The sequence below is a fragment of the Tasmannia lanceolata genome, unplaced genomic scaffold (genome assembly GCF_043159265.1).
Source record: "Tasmannia lanceolata isolate RefF3 unplaced genomic scaffold, GAP_Taslan_0.1 ptg000037l, whole genome shotgun sequence".
NCBI classification, from domain to species: Eukaryota; Viridiplantae; Streptophyta; class Magnoliopsida; order Canellales; family Winteraceae; genus Tasmannia; species Tasmannia lanceolata.
In genome coordinates, this window is record NW_027518714.1 from 61558812 (window position 1) to 61579243 (window position 20432).

Below are 20432 nucleotides of genomic sequence, written 5' to 3' on the forward strand. Positions count from 1 at the left end.
GGTGTCTAGTGTTTATCAGTAAAGTATGGCAATGGGTCTGTGTCATATTTTGGTAGAGGGGGGCAGTTATATGGGTAAGGGATCACATCCATCTAGTGATATTTACTCAATGATCGATGTAGTATGCGTGGTCTTCAAGATATCTCATCAAGTGATATTTACTCAATGGTAGATGTAGGATGTGTGTTTCTTCAAGGTATCTAAAGGGTTCTCATGAAATCCGAATCTAGGTATTGTCTCCTCAAAACAATTGAATAGATTTGCCATTTGTCAAATTATTTGACGGCATGTACTGTGTTGCATGGATTCAGATTTGTGTGTCGAGATCCGTGTCGGATTTGGAAAATCCCCAAAAGTAGGATTCGTGGATCTGATATTTTTTTTATTAAATAAAATAAAAATTTAAATAAAAAAAAATAAAAATAAAAATATATATATATATATATATATATATATATATATATATATATTCATGAAAAAATGACGGTGGAGGGTTGAGGCGCTAGGGTTTTTATTATTAGGAGTGTCGATGAAGGAGGGAAGGGGGGCGATATTCGAGGGTGGAGGGTTGAGGCGTTAGGGTTTTTATTAAGAGGACAGATTGTGCTTTTATGAAAGAAGCTAACAAGAAAATGTGTTTAAAGGAAAATTATACAGGATTCACATTATAAAAGAGACATCGATGTTTCGGATTCACCCGAAAAAAATAAGATTCGTGCGGGACATGGCTACGACAAGAATCTTGTTGTGACCCACGCGAATCCATGTATGAAATGCGTGTTGAAATGTGTCGACACGGAGTCGGCGTAGTGGGGCAAAGAATCAGTGCAACACATATATACTTGGTTAAGATATCAAAATTCCTCGAGAAATAGAGGAAGATATCAGGACCCTCTGTTGTTAAAATCTTATGATTTACGATTTGAATCTTACGATTCAAATCGATTTGTGGGTTAAACGATTCAAATCGGACATAATTTTTATTTTTTTTCCGTAAAAATCTTACGATTACGATTCGACATTGAATCGTGCTTTGTTTACGATTTTAATATTTTGTCTGTTTTGGATTTTGTGAACTAATTATGATTTCAAAATGCTTTGTTTATTGCTGACATTTCTATGTATGATGATTATTATAGATTTGAGTATGTGCTTTGTTTACTGTTGTGATAAATTATATAATGATGAGTATAGTTTGTGCTTTGTTTAGTAATTTATTGTGTGATGAATATGGTTTGTGCTTCGGATTACTAATCATGGAATTTTATATTTAATTTAATAGTTTCAAATAAAAATAGATAACTACTCATTTTATTCTTATTTTATACCTTTTTATAGTTTTTAATAATTTTTCTCATTTTTATGTATAAATCTGAAAAAATCTTGTGATTTACGATTCGAACCCTGTTACGATTTACGATTCAATTCCGATTTTCTGAACCTTGCCAGGACCATCAAGCATTTACTGTTGAAGGAAGTATCAAATCATTGGGGTTTCTGTATTGTGTATCATCTGCTCTTAATAGTTGAGCATTTAAACACTTGAAAAGTTAAGGCCTAGCTTTGTGGGCTTGACCAGGTATCCTTGATCATTTGGTTATTTATTATATATTAACTAAAGCGGGAAAAAACATAGGCAGCGAAATGATTTGCTAGATGTGCGTGTGCATGAAGAAAAGTAGAGTTTGGCGGGGATTGAAGATTTTTTAGAGTTCTCACTCTTGTTTTTGGTGGGTTTCCATGTTTTCCCATTACTGTTGGTTTATTTTCTTGCCTAGTTTTAACTTTATTCCATGTTTTGTGTGGGTCGACGTATGGCCAATCTTGGAGTAGGAAACAATAGGGTCAATCTTTGGGGAGGAATCTTGGGGAGGAATCTTGGGGAGGAAACCATCTCTAAAGGTGATATGAAAAAAAAGATGAGATTTTCTAGGAAATATCATTTCCTTTTCTTCCTTTACGAAAGAAAACTAACAAAAACGGTTTGCAATACTTCAAGTCTCGAAGCACAAGTCATCTAATTCTTTACTTGCACCGTAGACTAACATTACATCTACTGATTTAAAATGGAGAAGGTATACATGCAAAGAGTCATTTCAACGGTCACCAATAACTACTCATCGGTTATAAAATCCTTTAAATTTTTTTTTTTTAAATAATGGACGTTTGGATATGATATTTCTTCATGACTTTTCATAAACGTATTTTGCAAGGATGCAGAACCTTCAAACAACTCAAGCACCTTCTCATGCCGTGCCCTACTGTTGATGCCGGAATCTGATCAGGCTGGAAAGTGGTGCTGGAGATCCGCTGGTTGCACGTCCCGCGCTTAGAGAACACAACGCTAGAGGCCTCGGAGTTCGGGCTCCGGGAAGACTCGCCGACGCTCAAGTCAGGCAACGACTCAACAGAGAAATTCGAGCAACAATGGAGCAGAACTATGTCACAAATGTCGTTCTCAGGAATTTCACGGCAAGGGAAAATCTCGGGATATATTAAAATAAATTATTTTTTTCGGGTTTATATCGGGAAAAAAACGGTAAAAATAAATTATTAAAAAATATATATATATAATTATTAAATTTAAGAAAAAATATAAAATAAAAATATCGAAAAAATATCGGAATAGTATTGTGATATTATCGGGATATTTTATGATAAAAATGAAAATATCGCTATATTTTTAAAATCTCGGCATTGGTTCGGGATTTTGTCGTTTTATTAAAATGTCGTGATAAAAACGCTATATTTTGAAAATATCGAAGATATTTGTGACATAGGAGCAAAATAACGATGCAAGTCTGAGAAGCTTAGATACTTACCTTGAGCGTGGCGGCCCTTTTATATAGTTGGGGTCTTAGGTAGCTTAGGAAGCTTGCCTTTTTTCGAGACTCCCTTATTGGGCGGTCTTCCTATGGAACCGGTTTCCATACTTATCTAGGCGGTCCTCGTGTTTCCTTATGAAAATCGATCAGTTTATTCGAGCCATTACGGAACCCACATTCCTTTCACGCGAGAGAGATGTTTGGGTGAGAGCCGAAGTCGTCTCGATATGAAAGATTCTTGATTGAATCTCTGTCTTTTTTGTAGTTGTGAGAGAGAAAAAGACCCATGGAAAATGACTTTACACGTCACCGCAAATGGTATCTACGTAGGATTCCTTCGTTACCTAAGTTGTAAGAGAACAACAGAATTTCAGTCTATTTGTTTCCTTTTTCTTTTCGACCCATTTAGAGATGTACTGACTTGAGTCCCATTAAATTATTCCTCCACTAAAAACTAACAATCTAATTGTTTTTACTGAAGATTAATCGATCCCATCACTATTTTAAAAGCACACGTACGTACGTATGCACGTACGTAACGCATTTCATTAACAAGAAAGGAAATGATTACATTTTACTAATTTAATTAGTGGCCTATTATTTGACTGATGCCATTTTTTATCACATGAGATGAAACGTTTTCAAATTCAATTAGATAGATAGAGACGGGAGAGGGATGGAGATAAGAGGGTGTCACAACGTCATGGACCCCGAATTTTGATTCTCGAATTTGACTCATCGTCTCTTTTCAAAGTTAGGTATATCTTTCATTTTTCTTTCTCTTAAATGTAAAAGAAGAAATTAAAATAATTATTAGGTTTGGTTTTAAATTTAGAAAAAAATATGTTTTCTTATCATCACCTGAAAATCTGTTATAAGGATTCAGTTATATTTGGTTTAAAACTTAGAAGGAAATTTTGTTTTCTTTGGTTCATTGTAAGAAAAAGTAATTTCTTTATAAATTTCAAACCAAACTTGAGAATTCTTTCTTAAGTTCTTCTCTTTCTTTTAAAAGAAAGAAAAAAGGAAAGATAAACATAATCTTAGAAGACAGACGGTGATTCGAATTCGAGGTTCGAGATTCATGTATAGCGTCCGCTGCAAGCTCTTTATCTTCGTCCCGCGCTCCCTGTTTCTCTCTCTGAATTTGAAAATGTTTTAGATCATGTAATCGAAAATGCCATCAGATCAACTAAATATGTCACTAATTGTTTTAAATTATGATAATGCCATCGTTCTCTTTCTTGATGAATAAATTTTTGTTTTCAAAATAGTTAGATTCTTAGAGGAATAACTCAGAAGCACGAAGTGGGTGCGGGGGCGGAAGCGTGGGGTCTAGAAGGGGATTCTAAGTTTGGGAGCGCGATGAGAGCGTGTAATGTAATATTTTCTTTATATATTTTTCAAAATTCGAGTACATAAAAAATAATAGCTTCAAATCATTTTCATATGTATCTTTCAAAAGTTAAGTGCATAAAAAACCAGTAATTTCTAACCATCTTTGAAGAGTAATTTCTAACCATCTAAGTTTTGGACCGCCTCGTTCCTTGTGCCTTCTGAAGATGCACAAGCCTTTGTGCTTACTCTAATGAAGTAATTTGAAGAGTTGGAGGAGTTTGATGCAGGGAAGTTGGTGATGGTGGGACTTATGGAGTAATAGAAGTAGGCTGGGAGCGTCATGGGAGTAGTTCATGCTCTTTGGGGTCGCGCTCCCTAGAAGCTCCTTGCTAAGGGGTGCCGAATCGAGGTTCCGAGGTGGGAGCGGCACCCCGAGGGAAGATTCCTGCTTCTAAGGTTTACTAGGCCCATATTCCTTTTAGGAGAGATGTTTGGGTGAGAGTTGAGGGCGTCTCGATTTATAAGAATCTTAACTTTCTATGTAGTTGTGACTTGTGAGAGTAGTTGTGAGAGGTAAAACGGCATATGGAAAATGACTTTGCATGTCACCTTAAATGGTATATACGTAGGATTCTTTCGATACCTAAGTCGTAAGAAAATGGTTGAGTTTCAGTCTTTTTCTTTTAACTTTTTTTGACATATTAAGAGATGAATCAAGCAGAATCCGTCGATTTTCAGAAAGGAATGTGGGCCCCACTAAACTATTTCTCTACTAAAAGCTAAGCATCTAGTGAAATTACTGAAGATTAGTCAATCCCGTTATTATTTGGAAAGCACATTTCTTCAACAAGAAAGTGAACTTAGTGGTCTATTTATTATAGAAATGGCATCATTCTGTTTCTTGTTTAAGAATTGTGTGCTTTCCAAAATAGTGACATGATCGACTAATCAGTAATTCACTTAGATACTTTACTTTTAGTGGAGGAATATTTTACGTTCCTTTTCGAGGATCAGGTATATCTCGAGAAGGAAAAGAAAAGAAAAGACCGAAATTCGATTTTTTTCTTGCAAATTAGGTAATGAAGGATTTCTAAGTATATACCATTTTAGGTGATTTGTAAAGTCATTTTCCATTTGCCCTTTTTCTACTCAATTTGGAGGGAAAGGAATTCCCGCATTTTTTAGGACAAAAAATCGCACAAGACAATTATTCTCAGGGATGTGCTCACTGAGATAAAAAAAACAAAATGAATCATATGGATCTTTCGGATGAGGACAACCCTCGGAATAAACAAGCTGCAGTTCTATTCAACTACATGCAATGCCCAAAAAAACTAATCTGAAATTTTGCTACCGGGAAGCACCGGTGGAGGATGAGACTAAAATAAATGTTGATGCTTCCCTGGTAGATGCTGGTGGCAGTGTCGGTGGGCTCTTAAGACAGAGCTTGGGTCAGTGTATTGCCATGTTCTCTCTGAATTCTGAAAGCGAACCCATCTATGCGTTGGAACTGAAAGCAATCTTGCAAGGCATGATGCTTGCCCATTCCCACAGATTGCAGAAAATATGGGTGGAATCTGACTCCAAATTCGCTGTTGACATTATTTCCGGGAAGTCAAAATGCCCATGGACGCAACTAGAGAGGTTGAGCTCTATCAGATATCTGTTGGAGGGATTCCAATCGGCCAGAATATCGCACATCTGGAGGGAGGCAAATGGAGCTGCTGATTACCTATCCAAAAGATATTTCTGCCACAAAGGGGACCATCTATCCCCCGTGATTGTCCCAGAGGAGCTGTTGGAAATTCTGATACAGGACAGCTAAAAGCAGCTCTATGTTAGAGTGTGCCCTTCTTAGGCTTTTAGGCTCTTTAATTCTTGTATTGGCTTGCTGCCTTTGTTCCCCTTGTGCCCCCCCTTTGTAATTCTCCTTTTCTTTTTAATATATTCTGGTCAGGGTCCTGCCTAACCCCCAGCTTACTCATCCACAAAAAAAAAAACTATGGAAAAGCCATAATTCAGTTAAGAATCGATACGACTCTTGCATATTGAGACACCCTCGACTCACCAAAACTTGTCTCTCGTGTGAAACTCTTCAGATTACTTCAACCAAAGCGTTCACTCCATCGATGCAGGTAAGTTTAGCAAGATTGATCTTTCCCGCCTGTTCCCTGCCATGGTTGAGGGTTTCTTTCCTTTTTTGTGTGGGCGTTCTGTCCTTCCATTGGTGGAATGGGTTCTATGGCCTGCCCTCTCTAAAAGAGAGATAATTGAGAGGGGCCCATATTCCTTTCCGTGGCGAAGACGCCCGGGACTCTCTTGATCCTGATCTTCTGTCTTGCCTTCATCTTTTTGAAGTTGGACCCTAAGTAGGAGAAGGTGATTAAGAGTTTGTGCTGTAGGCTAAACAGGTGGTGCTAAAACTAAAAGCTAGGGAAGCTTAATTGGTGGGTCACTCCATCAATGCAGGTAAGTTTAGCAAGATTAATCTCTCCTGCCTGTTGCCTGCCATGGTTGAGGTTTTCCTTCTTTTTTCGTGTGGGTGTTCTGTCCTTACATTGATGGAATATGGGTTCTATGGCCTGCCCTCTCTAAAAGAGAGATAATTGGGAGGGGCTCAGGTTCCTTTCTGGGGCGAAGGCGCTCGGGACACTCTTGATCCTGATCTTTTGTCTTGCCTTCATCTTTTTGAAGTTGGACCCTAAGTAGGAGAACGTGATTAAGGGTTTGTGCTGTAGGCTAAAGAGGTGGTGATAAAACTAAAAGCTAGGGAAGCTTAATTGGTGGGAGGGAGGTTATCTTAAAAATGAGGGAGCAGAAAAAAATTGGAGGCTCTGGGCTTTAAATATAGGTGGAGAGATTTTTAGGTCCTATTTGGGAGGTCTCATATGTATGACTTTTACTAAACATTGTTTTGGATCATCATAGGTTCTGTTTGGTAGGTCTCTGCGTTGCACGCTTGTGACTTTACGTAGTCTCTAATAACTTTTTTATGTTTGTTTGAAAAGTAACAGCATTCATTCATTTTGAAAAGTACCCGCAAACCGCATATTGTATTTGAAATTTTATCTAGAGGGGAATGAATATTGAATCTGGCCCTGTTATCTTTTTGTGGTACTGATTACTTGAATACAAATCATTCATTCATTTTGAAAAGTAACAGTAAACCGCGTATTGTATTTGAAATTTTATCTAGAAGGGAATGAATATTGAATCTGGCCCTGTTATCTTTTTGTGGTACTGATTACTTGAATACAAATCATTCATTCATTTTGAAAAGTAACAGTAAACCGCGTATTGTATTTGAAATTTTATCTATTAGGGAATGAATATTGAATCTGGCCCTGTTATCTTTTTGTGGTACTGATTACTTGAATACAAATCATTCTCCATCATGTGGATTACTGTGACCACGTATATTGTCGTGAGGAAAGCAAGCGAGCCTTCTTTGGCTGCAAAGATCATGGGTGACTTTCAAGTTTTCTGTTATGGTGTCCAATACGTGGTTTGCTGTGTTCTTGCTCAACCTTCATTTTCTTTTTCCTCATTGGGTGGTAGTCGATGGGTATTTTGTTTGAACTGGTCATGGTGTAAATGTATGTTTTTTTCCTTTCTCCATGCTTGTGGTTGCGTTAGTGAATGTTACTAGCATTGGAGTTTCCCCGAGCCGCCTCCAATGTAAGGCCACGTTTGGATACCCACAAGATTTAGATTTGGATTTCTCACATTTGCAGTTGAGATTTGGAACTGGATCAGATCCTTAGATTTCCAAATCAGCTACAACAGTGCAAAAAATCCAATTTTCAGATCTGTTCTGCAAGACATTATTTGGATATCAATATTTGTGGCAATTACCTTCTCCCTCGCTGCTCCTTGACCTTGCTGCTGCAGCAGCCAGACATCCCATCCTCTCTCTCTCTCTCTCTCTCTCTCTCTCTCTCTCTCTCTCTCTCTCTCTCTCTCTCGTGCAACATCAACATGAGGATGATTGATGTATTTCGTATCCAAAACTCAAATCCAAATACAATTACAAAAACACGAGGTATCCAAACATGGCCTTAAGTGTCTTTGAAATTTGTTTTCCTTTCAAAGGTATGCATTTATCGAGTGTAATTGCCTGATTTTTTTCATTATGTAAGTGTCTAAGTTGTCTGCTCAAGCAGGTTCAACTTTCTGTTTCTTACAATTTCAAGCAGTGTTTTAAGACTTAGATTTGGTCGAGATCTCAACCAAGGTAAAAACTGAGTCTACGTAGGCTGAGTCAATGATGATGCTTTAAAATTTCCTTTAGCTCGGGTGAATCGAAGCAGTTTTTTATTGACGCCATATGGCCGAGCTCAAAGTCAAACTTGACCTTGGAAAAACCCAAGTTAGCTTTACAGTGTGTTTGATTCTGAAGTTCTTAACAGAGTGTGGCCTTATTGTGACAATTTTGATCCCACGTTGAGACTAGTTAGGATACAAGTTCACAAGAACTCTTATCGGTAACCATTTTCTACACTGAATCTTGTATCACGCATTAGGCCCGCAAGAATGAAGTGGGCCTTCTTGAAGTTGCTTAAGAAATTATGCACTTTTCAATCTCTCTTCTTTCTGAATACCAGATGCAGTGATGGTTGCTTTTCGATGGTTTGTTCTAAAGACCTTTTTCTCGAGAGATCGTTCGTGGTGGTGGTGGGTGGAGCAGGCTTTTTTAACACATCTTTTTACAAAGAGCTACATGAGTATTTAGTGGTGTCACATAGTTTCTGACAAATCCTAAAGTTTGTGTACTGGAACTAATCTATCATGTGCCTTGTTATGCCTTCAGTATGACTTACCTTTTCTTTTGGACCTTTTGATTTCATCAAAGAGCTCTCTGCACAATTGGCCCCCATCAATAACATAATTGTCCCATTGGGGCCTTGCCTAGAACTCAAGCTATTATTTGGTATGCTGCCAGCTTTGTGAGCTGAGCATGATTTTTTGGTTTTCTGGAATTTTCTTGGGGAATATCCCATCCTTAAGTTTCGGTAGTAAAATCTCTCTGTTCCATGTTTTGGATGGAGTGAATATAGAGCGACCATTTGGGTGCCGGTGTGTAATGTTACAGTCTAGTGACTTGAGTTTTCCAAGTATGTGCACAAATTTGAGGTGGTCCAATATGCAGGTGCACGATTTTTGCTCAATTGGGCAGTAATTGGGGTGTACTTGCTACAGTTAAACAGAGAAATCACTTCTTAGATGCAGTTGGGTTGGCACCATGTTGGGTTCTTTTTGTGGATTTTTTAAGATGGACCTTGGAAGTTGGAACTATGTTCTTGCTATTGCACTATGGAAAGGTGTTTCAAACAAATAGTAACTGATTTGAGAGCCACTCAAATCTGTCAGGGCTCAAAAGTAATTGAGAATGGTATTAGAACCCCGCGAATCAGTGGTTGGATTGGGTTCTTTGTGGCATAGTGCATGATTGGACTGGCTAAATAGAGGCTACTGGCCTATTTTGGAACCCCAAATGATCTTTGGCTACATATGGTCCATGGAAAGCACAATAAGAATGCGGGTTCTTTATGGATTCGAGTGGCATGAAGTCACTCCCAGATTGAAAGGAGATTGACTGTGTTAAGTCCCAATGATTCAAAACAACTAGTGTGGAATATGATCATAAAGCAATCAAAGATGCCGAGAGGGCATGTCGGCAAGGGTTGCAGAGGCAAAAGCTATTTTTGTGTGGTCGAGAGAGACAGGAAGCTTGGTGATTGTATGACAGCTAGACCAAGATAAGAGGCAGCTATTAGTTGATTACATTAAAATGATTATTGTAGGTACCATCATTCAAAAAATGAAGAATACTGTAGCCAAGCAAAACTATCTCTCATCTTAGGTTTGAAATATTATGGACTTGACCAGATAGCCTTGATCATTTGGTTTTTTATTATATATATTAACTAAAGCGGAAAAAAAACATACGGCGAATCACATGATTCGCTTAAGAACTTGGCGGGTATTGACGATTTTTTAGAGTTTTCTCTCCTGTATTTGATTAGAGGTGATCACATAAGGCACCCCAGCGTAGGAGACTCCCTTGATCCTCATCTTCTGTCTTGCCTTCATCTTCTTGAAGTAGGAGACTGTAAGTTAGGAGAATAGGTGATTAAGGGGGGTGTGCTATAGGCTAAAGAGGTGGTGATAAAACTATAAGCTGGGGTAATTGGTAGGAGTTCTTCTAAGAAAATAGGAGGAGTAGAAAAAAATTAGGGGATCTGGGTTTAATTAGAGGCGGAGGTTTTTAGGGATGAAAGGTAAAGAGTGAGGTACTGTCATGGTTCAAGCATGGAAGGCTAAGGTATCATTTCCTAAACGTTGTTGTATCATCTTAGGTTTTTTTTTGTTAGGTCTATGTGTTACACCCTGGTGACTTTCACTAAACATTGCGTTACAACCTTATGGCTTTTACCCTGTATGCAATTTTATCTACATGTGATGTATTCAGTCGTATTCCCAACATTGGGCATGGCTTAACATCTAGATAAGCAGGGCCATATTTTTTTATTTTTTTATTTTGGCGTTTAGTAGGGGTGTAAACGAGCCGAGCCGAGCCAAGCTCGGCTCGGCTCGGCTCGTTAAGCTCACAAGTGAGGCTCGGCTCGGGCTCGGGCTCGGCTCGGTCAGGCTTGCGAGCGGCTCGCGAGCCTTACCGAGCTCGGGTTATATTATGTTCACACCCCTCATCTTCCCTGGACAGCCCTACTAGTGTAATTTGACTACTTTTTTTACACTATGAGGGGTGGTCCTAGTAACAAATGGGGTTCCAAAAATGAAGTGACATATTTTGCCCTCCCTTTTCACTCCATGGACAACCCTTTTAATGTATATATTAATATATAATATATATATTTAAATATATTAAATCCTTAACAAGCCTTAACGAGCCGAGCCGAGCCTGGCCTAACTCGGGCTCGGCTCGTTAAGGATTCGAGCCGAGCTTTTTTCGAGCCGAGCTCGAGCGAGCTTCCGAGCCCGAGCCAAAATTGACACCCTTAGCGTTTAGTATGTTGGCAGTGATATATTCACCCAATTTTCTTCCCTAGGCCACCTCCTCTAGTGAATTTATGATTAATCTTTTAACACCACATGGGGGTGGCCCAGGGAAGAAAAGAGGGTGGATATATCTTTCCCTTGGTTCATAATTTGTGACAATATATGTGGGTGTGACCTTGGTTTTTGACCGTCTAACCCTCCATCTTAGCCTTGCTTTGATTAACATTCATGCGAGGTCTATTAACTTTTTGTAATTATTTAACCATGTGCAAGGTTTATTATCTTTTTATAATTATGTACACTATTGGATTTTTTTTACACTGCTCTTCATTTACCATTAGTAAATCTTGATGACTATAACCTTTGGGTCTATTCTTATTATTATTATTTTGCCATTATCTCCTCTATGTCTCCTCTGCTAGTTATTTGTCATTGGGACCCGTCTTTGCACTTGTAAATTAGTGATTAGTAAGCTCATTTTTGTAGGCCCCATTACTCAACTCAACTAAGCCTTTGTCCCAAACTTGTTGGGTAGGCCCCATTACTACTTAATTAATTATTACTTTAAAGGTGTCTACTTTTTGGCCATTGATGCCTCCATCATTGATTTGCATCCTAATGCCTAGTATATAGAAAGGGCAACCTAGTGATGGCATCCTACACTTTGAGTATTACCTAAGTAATATCTTTAGAAAGGGCCAACTAGTGATGTCATCCTACACTTTGAGTATTCCCTAAGCAATATCTTTAGGTTGCTTTTGAAAAGTAAAAAAATTTGGTAAGATCCACCAAAAAGTGGGTAGCCTTAACCATATGTGTGGTAACAGCCTAACAGGTAAGCCCGAAGGCTGTTCAAGTCCCTGTGGGGAGATGCCAACTGTCTCTCCACGAACGCCAAAATTAGGCCACATTTGGATACCTCATGTTTTTTGTATTTGGATTTGGATTTGAATTTTGGATACAAAATACATCAATCATCCTCATGAGTTTTTTTCACTGTTGTAGCTGATTTGGAAATCGAACGATCTGATCTAGTTCCAATTCTCAATTGCAAATGTGAGAAATTCAAATCTAAATCTCGTGGGTATCCAAACGTGGCCTGAAGGTATTTTATAATACCTCTTTATTATTTACCCAACTCTAGTACCAATGCTTGAACCTTACACCTCAAATTCGTGCAACTCTAGTTCCAACTCTCTCTGTTGCTCACTTTTGCTAGAGATAACAAGCCGACATTCTCGCTTCCGCTTCATCAACACCTGCTCGCACGGGAGCTTCCATCTAAGTTGGTCGTTCACCGTTCAAGAATTCTTGTTTAGGCAGTTCATACCATTCATACATAGTGTTTTGATCTAAAATTTCAATTCCTTCTATGTTTCAGTAGCCATCTCGGATGAATTAATATGAAAAATTCTGCTAATAAGTGAGCCTGTGTGTCCTTTGCTGCTTCTGTTTTTTTTTTTCCAGTTCTCTCACCCTCACCTCTGAGATCTAGCCATTCTATAATTCTTCTCATTACACCTCGAGGAAAAATGATCCCACAAACGAAGGAAGCTCTCAGATTTGTGCCTCTCCCACCACTTGATAAACTAATATTCCCTGGAAAAAACTTTCAAGGCTGCCAAACATGGCCAATGTTTAAACCCCACATACTATCATGCACGTAGTAAAGTTTAAAAGAATCTAATGCACCAAAAGGAAGGGGAAAAGATAGAATCTTGTGTAGGGGAAAAGGCTGATCCTCACTCGTACTGTCAAATCCTTAAAGTGAGCCCACCACTACTGAGAAAATTACTCCAATGATTTACGTGTGTTGTCGTTTATTTTTCTCACCTTCCCGTTGAAGGGATTTGCGAGGCAATTTTGTAGAAATTCGTATCCCAAATCACTTTTGAAGCAGAAAATAGCCACTCAGATGAATTAATGAGTAGGACAAAATCTGCTGAAAGTGAGCCTCAAAGTGGCTTTCCGAGAAATTGTGTAGCAAATCCATTGATTTAAGCATCTTATTTTGTTTTTGACTGACCTCACATCTGTTCTAATAACTCCCTTGAGTGTTTTGAAGAGCGTAGAGAATCTCTTTAATGGAAAGAATCACTTAGTTTTATGAAAGGCTAATGATATTGGCACTGCCGTATTTTGATTATTGCACTAAATCGGATTTTCTTTTCTTGTTTAATTGGCTTTTGGGAGATTTTTGGAATTGTAATAAATGTGGCAGCTGATTATATCATAAGAGACAATTGTTAGTGCTATTATTAAAACATGGCAGTGCCAGTATAAGGTTGCTCCATTGTGACCTGGTGGTCACAGGTTCGAGTCACAGAAACAGTCTCTCTGTAAAGTAGGGGTAAGGATGCGTACATCTGGCTCTCCCTAGACCCTGCAATGGCGGGAGCCTTGTGCACTGGGCCGCCCTTTTTTTAATGCCAATATAAAAATTTCCTAAAATTAGAAATTTGCCTGTTACCCTTCTTTTAGGAAATAACCTTTAGGCCATGTTTGGCAACCATGAATTCTTTTATTTTTTATTTTTTATGATAAATTAGTTTCTGAAGTGGTGAGAGAGGGGCATAGAGTGTGGGGTTGGAGAGACTTGAGAGCAAGGAGAGGGCATGAATGAGTAGAAGGAAAATTAAATCATAGTTTGGATGGGGTTTTTTGTTTCTTTTATTTTCAGGCTTTTCTAATTCTCCCCCCACTCATTCTCTCTCAACTGGGTAACCTAATATTCAGGAAAAAAAATTCTTGGTAGCTAAACATGGTCTAAAGAGTAATCATCTTATTGAAAACATAAAAAAGCCACCAGATATTTTAAAATTTAAATTGCCATCTAATCCCACCAAACTGTAATGTTCCTTTTTGAGGACATTGATCGAGTGTTGTGGATTGAATGACAGTGCATGGATTGGGCCATGTGGGGCCCCTTTTCATGTGTTTGGGCATCATTCGTGGGGCCAAATCAGATGGAGTTAGCCCCTTTGTGGGGACATTGGAGTGGGAGTCTCTCGTTAGGGCGTGGGCTAAAGGGCCATGACATGGGCATCAATTTGGAATGTTTCTGCCTTGGGGCATAAATGATATCAACACCCCCCTTTTGATATATGCAATTAATCACTAATGGGGAATATTACTATGTTTGTGCTATTTCTTCCTTTCTGCTAAAATGATAAGGGCACCCATGTTGAGTATGGCCATCTTTCGGCAAAGGCTACTCACTTTTGGCTATTTTCACAAGAGCATTAGAATGATATTGGCACCCCATGGTGAGTGGAAGGCTTTGTTAGTACTGGCCAAGAAGGGCACAAACATGCAAGGGGTTCTTTGGCTAATCTAATTAAGATGTTGAAATGATATTGACAGCCACATGGGATTTTGGTGGGCATTTTGAGGAATATATATAAGATGGGTCAATTGAGAAAGGGAATTATGCTTGCTTATTATCTCCTTGTCTCGAAGTGAAGTTGGCTAGTGTAGCCGATCAGCCGTGGTAGTGGTGAGATAGTGCATCTCCTACATAGCGAAGGTGCAGTGAGTACCCCATCTATCCTCCATCCCCCATTCTCCTCGCAGCAGTGTGCACTTGGAGATCGTCCATCTTCCACAATCATTCAAGAGAACACCCCCTCCATGAGCAGTGCGCCCTTGGATGCGGCAACCATCTATCGTTCCCCATCTACTCTTCTACTTCCCTACATATTCTCCACAACATCCCTCCATGTAATGCCCCCAATCTTTTGTATGTGACTGAATTGATACATGAAGAGATTAACTTCAGATAATCAGATTGCCCATCTTCCACCTATCTTTATATTGTGTTTTTGCACATGGTATATTAAATGGAGTGCTGCCATTAGTGCTATATGAATGCAATGAAGTCTTTTTCTTGAGTGTTTAATGTTCTTTATAGAGGTTGAAGAAAAGGGTCATTTAACAAACAGTGAAAAAAGTCCTTAAAAATAGTCTATTTTGAAGAAAATTGTAAGTACTCCCGATTTTAAGCACAAATGGCCCATGTGGGGTAAAATAAGGTTGAATTGGGTATAAAACCGGCCAATCAAGTGTAAAATGGACTCCATTTGGGTAAACAGGCTAAATCAGTGGAAAAAAAATCATTATTTTAAATTACCATTTGATCCCTCCAAACAGTGTAAAGTAGCCCCTAAGAATAGCCTATTTTGAAGAAAAGTATAAATACTCCCAATTTTAAGAAAAAATGGCCCACTTGGGGTAAAACAAGGGTGAATTGGGTATAAAACCGGCTAATCAAGGGTAAAATGCACTTAATTGGGGGTAAAACAGGCTAAATCAGTGGAAAAAATCATGGTTTGTATCAAAAGGCAAGCCCTATTGCAATGCAAGAACATTTTCCCTCCAGTACTCTAGAAAACAAAAAAGTTGAATTTTTTCTTCGACAGGAAAAGCCTAGGAACATTACTCCGGCTCACACTTTGAGAATTGAGTAGTTTAGGTTTTTCAATTATTTATTATTGTAGGTTTAAGTACTTTAGTTGTTCCTTCTTAGGTTTAGACTTTGCATGTTTAGTGTAGTTTATTGCTTTATTCTAGGTAGTTGTTCCTTCTTAGGTTTAGACTTTGCATGTTTAGTGCAGTTTATTGCTTTATTCTAGACTGTAGTGAGAATTGAATATTGTAGTTTATTGCATGTTTAGATTTGAAAATATCACTTCAATTTATTAGACATTGGTCTGGCCTTTTCTTTAATCTTGCCATTTAATTTCAAATTTGGATTAAATTTCTTTTAAATGATGCTTAACGATAGGGGTGGACATGGTTCGGTTCGGTTCGGTTTTGGGGTATACCCAGAACCGAACCATATATAATTGGTTCCCTCAAATTGGAACCAGAACCGAACCATATATGTTTGGAACCGAACCGAACCAGAACCATATATAATCGGTTCGGTTCGGTTATTGGTTTACCCAACCTTCACCAAATGTAGATATTTTGCCTAATCATATTTATAATCGGTTCAGTCTTGTTTATATATGAACTAAAAGACTAACATGCACGAATTTGGAATAATCAGGCACAAATTTGCACAAATTTGGACAATGCAAAAATTATATATGACCTACAAATATGGACAAATTTGGAATAATCAAGCACAAATTTGGGGGGTGAATTAAAATTTTAAAGGCAAAGCAACACGTTAAAGATGGGTGAATTAAAAGGGGGTGGGGTGGTTTTATCAAGCGATGAGGCATTGGGTTTTAAGGTGAGGGTCAATTCTCGGTTCGGTTTTCGGTTCCGGGATCCCAAACCCAGAACCGAACCGACTTTCCATCGGTTCCAGGATATCAGAACCGGAACCGAACCATATAAATATGGAACCGAACCGAACCGAACCATATGTGCCGGTTCGGTTCGGTTTCTCGGTTCGAACCGGAACCATGTCCACCCCTACTTAACGAGTGCCGTACTCGTAAAGCAAAACCCATGATTAAATTATATAATTAACTTAAAGATTAGTTTTTAATCTTGCCATTGAATTTCAAATTTGGATTAAATTTCTTTTAAATGATGCTTAACGAGTGCCATACTAGTAAAGCAAAACCCGTGATTAAATTATGAGGAATGATAGATACAAGGGAGCCCTTGCATACAGAGCCGTAGAAGGGCTCTTGATTGGATCCAGGTCATCAAATGTAACCGATTTTACTTTTTCAACCAATTTTAAAATATAACCGAAAATGATGTGGATCCAATCAAGAGCCCTTCTGCGGCTCTTTATGCAAGGGCTCCCTTGTATCTATCATTGCTCTTAAATTATATAATTAACTTATAATCATCAAAAGATTAGTTTGCCATGTGCATAGTAAGACCATCAGAGATAAGGTGTATGATTGAGTTATATTCTTTTTTTATCTCGATTTTACATACATGCCTTCAATGCCTCCTTGTAGTATAAAAACATGTTACCTTTTACCATTGATCATCAAAGTGACATTCCACCTGCTTGTTTTCTTATACTTTATGATTGAAAAATGCTAAAAAGGAGGAGATGCTTAGGCTAACAGCAGCCCTGTGTGCCCCACTTCCGCCACATGGACACGATGGAATCCATTGATATAGCTGATGAGAGAAGATCTGGCCCACAACAGTTGAACCTGCCTTGATAGGATGATCCTAGCCCCTTGATCTATCAAGCCATGTTTAGTCCCATACTTTTCAAAAAAATACTGTACATACCACACCATCGGATGATCCAAACCGTCCATGTGATGGGCCACAACGTAAATAGGTTGTGACCAAAAAATCATTTCTATAGGATGATCCCAACACTCCAATCTATAGAGGAACTGCATATTATGGGAACTCTATAGATCGGAGGGCTAGGATCATCCAATGGAAATGATCTTTGGTGCACACTATCACATGGACAGTTTGGATCATCTTATGATGTGGTCCATGTTAGACCTAAAATCGGTAACAGGTACAGCAGTGGCGTAAGAACTGAGAGCGAGTGACGAGGGAGGTTGAGTATGAGTTCTGTGGTGAGTACTTAGTCCTGCACAAGGCAAACAAGGTCAGAAGACCAGACCGGATTTTACTCCGGACAGGTCCTTCGACACTCAAGTCAGTATGAGCAAGAGTGAAGGGAAATGTCAGTTTTTAGGGAGAAGAGGGTTTTTTTAGCATTACCCATTAGTCTGAGCTTTAGTCCCCTATTTATAAGGAAAATCTGTTGAGGTGTCCTGGACAGCTGTCCAGGACAGGTGGCGGCCTGTGAGAGGCTGGATCTCACCTACTCTGAACAGGTGGCAGCCTGTGAGAGGCTGGGTCTCACCTACTCTGGGACAGGTGGCAGCCTGTGAGAGGCTGGGTCTCACCTACTCTGGGACAGGTGGCAGCCTGTGAGAGGCTGGGTCTCACCTACCCTGGGACAGGTAGCAGCCTGTGAGAGGCTGGTGTTTTCACACCCCATCAGTTGCCCCCCAGTTTTCCAAGTCATTGAAGGACTTGGGAAAGTGTGATCACTCGTTTTTCTGGATGGGGAGACGTTGTTCGGGGGTGAATCGAAGAATTTAGCACGGAGTCCGGAGTTCGCAGTCCGGAGTTCGGAGTTCGCAGTCCGGAGTACGGATTCAACCGGACTGGGTTCTGATGCTTTACAGAATGCTCAATATCCGGAGTCCGGAGTTCGGAGTTCGGAGTCCGGAGTTCGCAGTCCGAATTTCGGAGTTCGCAGTCCGGAGTTCGGAGTCCGGAGTACGGCTTCAACCGGACTGGGTTCTGATGCTTTACAGAATGCGCCATATCCAGTCCGGAGTTCGGCTGGAAGTGGAGTCCGGTTCGGACCGGATTGCTTTTTTGTCGTTTTGTAGAACGCGTCATATCCGGTCCGGAGTACGGAGCTCCAGTTCGGAGTTCCAGTGCGACTGGAAGTGGAGTCCGGCTGGAAGTGGAGTCCGGTTCGGACCGGACTGCTTTTTGTCGTTTTGAAGAACGCGTCATATCCAGTCCGGAGTACGGAGCTCCAGTTCGGAGTTCCAGTTCGGCTGGAAGTGGAGTCCGGCTCAGACCGGACTGCTTTTTGTCGTTTTGTAGAACGCGTCATATCCAGTCCGGAGTACGGAGCTCCAGTCCGGAGTACGGCTTCAACCGGACTGGGTTCTGATGCTTTACAGAATGCGCCATATCCAGTCCGGAGTTCGGCTGGAAGTGGAGTCCGGTTCGGACCGGACTGCTTTTTGTCGTTTTGTAGAACGCGTCATATCCGGTCCGGAGTACGGAGCTCCAGTTCGGAGTTCCAGTTCGACTGGAAGTGGAGTCCGGTTCGGACCGGACTGCTTTTTGTCGTTTTGTAGAACGCGTCATATCCAGTCCGGAGTACGGAGCTCCAGTCCGGAGTACGGAGCTCCAGTTCGGCTTGAGATGAGCTGGATTTTGTCCTGTAGCGCTTTGCGCCATATCCAGTTCGGCTTGAGATGAACTGGATTTTGTCCTGTAGCGCTTTGCGCCATATCCAGTTCGGCTTGAGATGAACTGGATTTTGTCCTGTAGCGCTTTGTGCCATATCCAGTTCGGCTTGAGATGAACTGGATTTTGTCCTGTAGCGCTTTGCGCCATATCCAGTTCGGCTTGAGAAGAACTGAATTTTGTCTTGTAGCGCTTTGCGCTATATCCAGTTCGGATTTTGATGAACTGAATTTTGTCTTGTAGCGCTTTGCGCTATATCCAGTTCGGATTTTGATGAACTGAATATAGCGCAATCAGCTAAAAGACGAAATTGAATTTTGTCTTGTAGCGAATCTCACCGAGTCCTGGTCGGCCTGAAATGAACTGGATTTTATCCTGTAGCGCTTTGCGTCATATCCAGTTCGGCTTGAGATGAACTGGATTTTGTCCTGTAGCGCTTTGCGCCATATCCAGTTCGGAGTACGGAGCTCCAGTTCGGCTTGAGATGAGCTGGATTTTGTCCTGTAGCGCTTTGCGCCATATCCAGTTCGGCTTGAGATGAACTGGATTTTGTCCTGTAGCGCTTTGCGCCATATCCAGTTCGGCTTGAGATGAACTGGATTTTGTCCTGTAGCGCTTTGCGCCATATCCAGTTCGGCTTGAGAAGAACTGAATTTTGTCTTGTAGCGCTTTGCGCTATATCCAGTTCGGATTTTGATGAACTGAATTTTGTCTTGTAGCGCTTTGCGCTATATCCAGTTCGGATTTTGATGAACTGAATATAGCGCAATCAGCTAAAAGACGAAATTGAATTTTGTCTTGTAGCGAATCTCACCGAGTCCTGGTCGGCCTGATATGAACTGGATTTTGTCCTGTAGTGCTTTGCGTCATATCCAGTTCGGCTTGAGATGAACTGGATTTTGTCCTGTAGCGCTTTGCGCCATACCCAGTTCGGAGTACGGAGCTCCAGTCCGGAGTATGGAGCTCCAGTTCGGCTTGAGATGAGCTGGATTTTGCTGCGCTATATCCTGTCCGGCTTGGGCCGGTCTTATTTTTGTCGCGCGATATCCTGTCCGGCTTGGGGAACGGATGAACCTTCTTCAGGTTGAGTTTTACCCACGCGTTATATCAGTCTGGCCGGAGATGACCAAGTTTATTGAACTTGGGTTTTTGCAAGGGTTTGGTTTTCTGCCCGGGCCCGTTTCTAACTAGAAGTGCGCTTCCGATCTTTGTGGAGGCGAGCCATGGCGAACCAAGTAGCGAGTACCCAGTTTTAGCGAACTGGATTTCCAGATATAAATACCCAAGTTTTGTGAACTGGGTTTC

The 20432-nt window shown here is 40.1% G+C and overlaps 1 non-coding gene across 1 annotated transcript; it reads right to left on the reverse strand.

The window, feature by feature from the left end:
- Positions 1-11950: 11950 nt before the first annotated feature.
- On the reverse strand, positions 11951-12078 carry LOC143862786 (U6atac minor spliceosomal RNA). The gene has a single exon (XR_013240495.1). It is a non-coding gene; the product is annotated as a U6atac minor spliceosomal RNA (small nuclear RNA).
- Positions 12079-20432: the final 8354 nt, after the last annotated feature.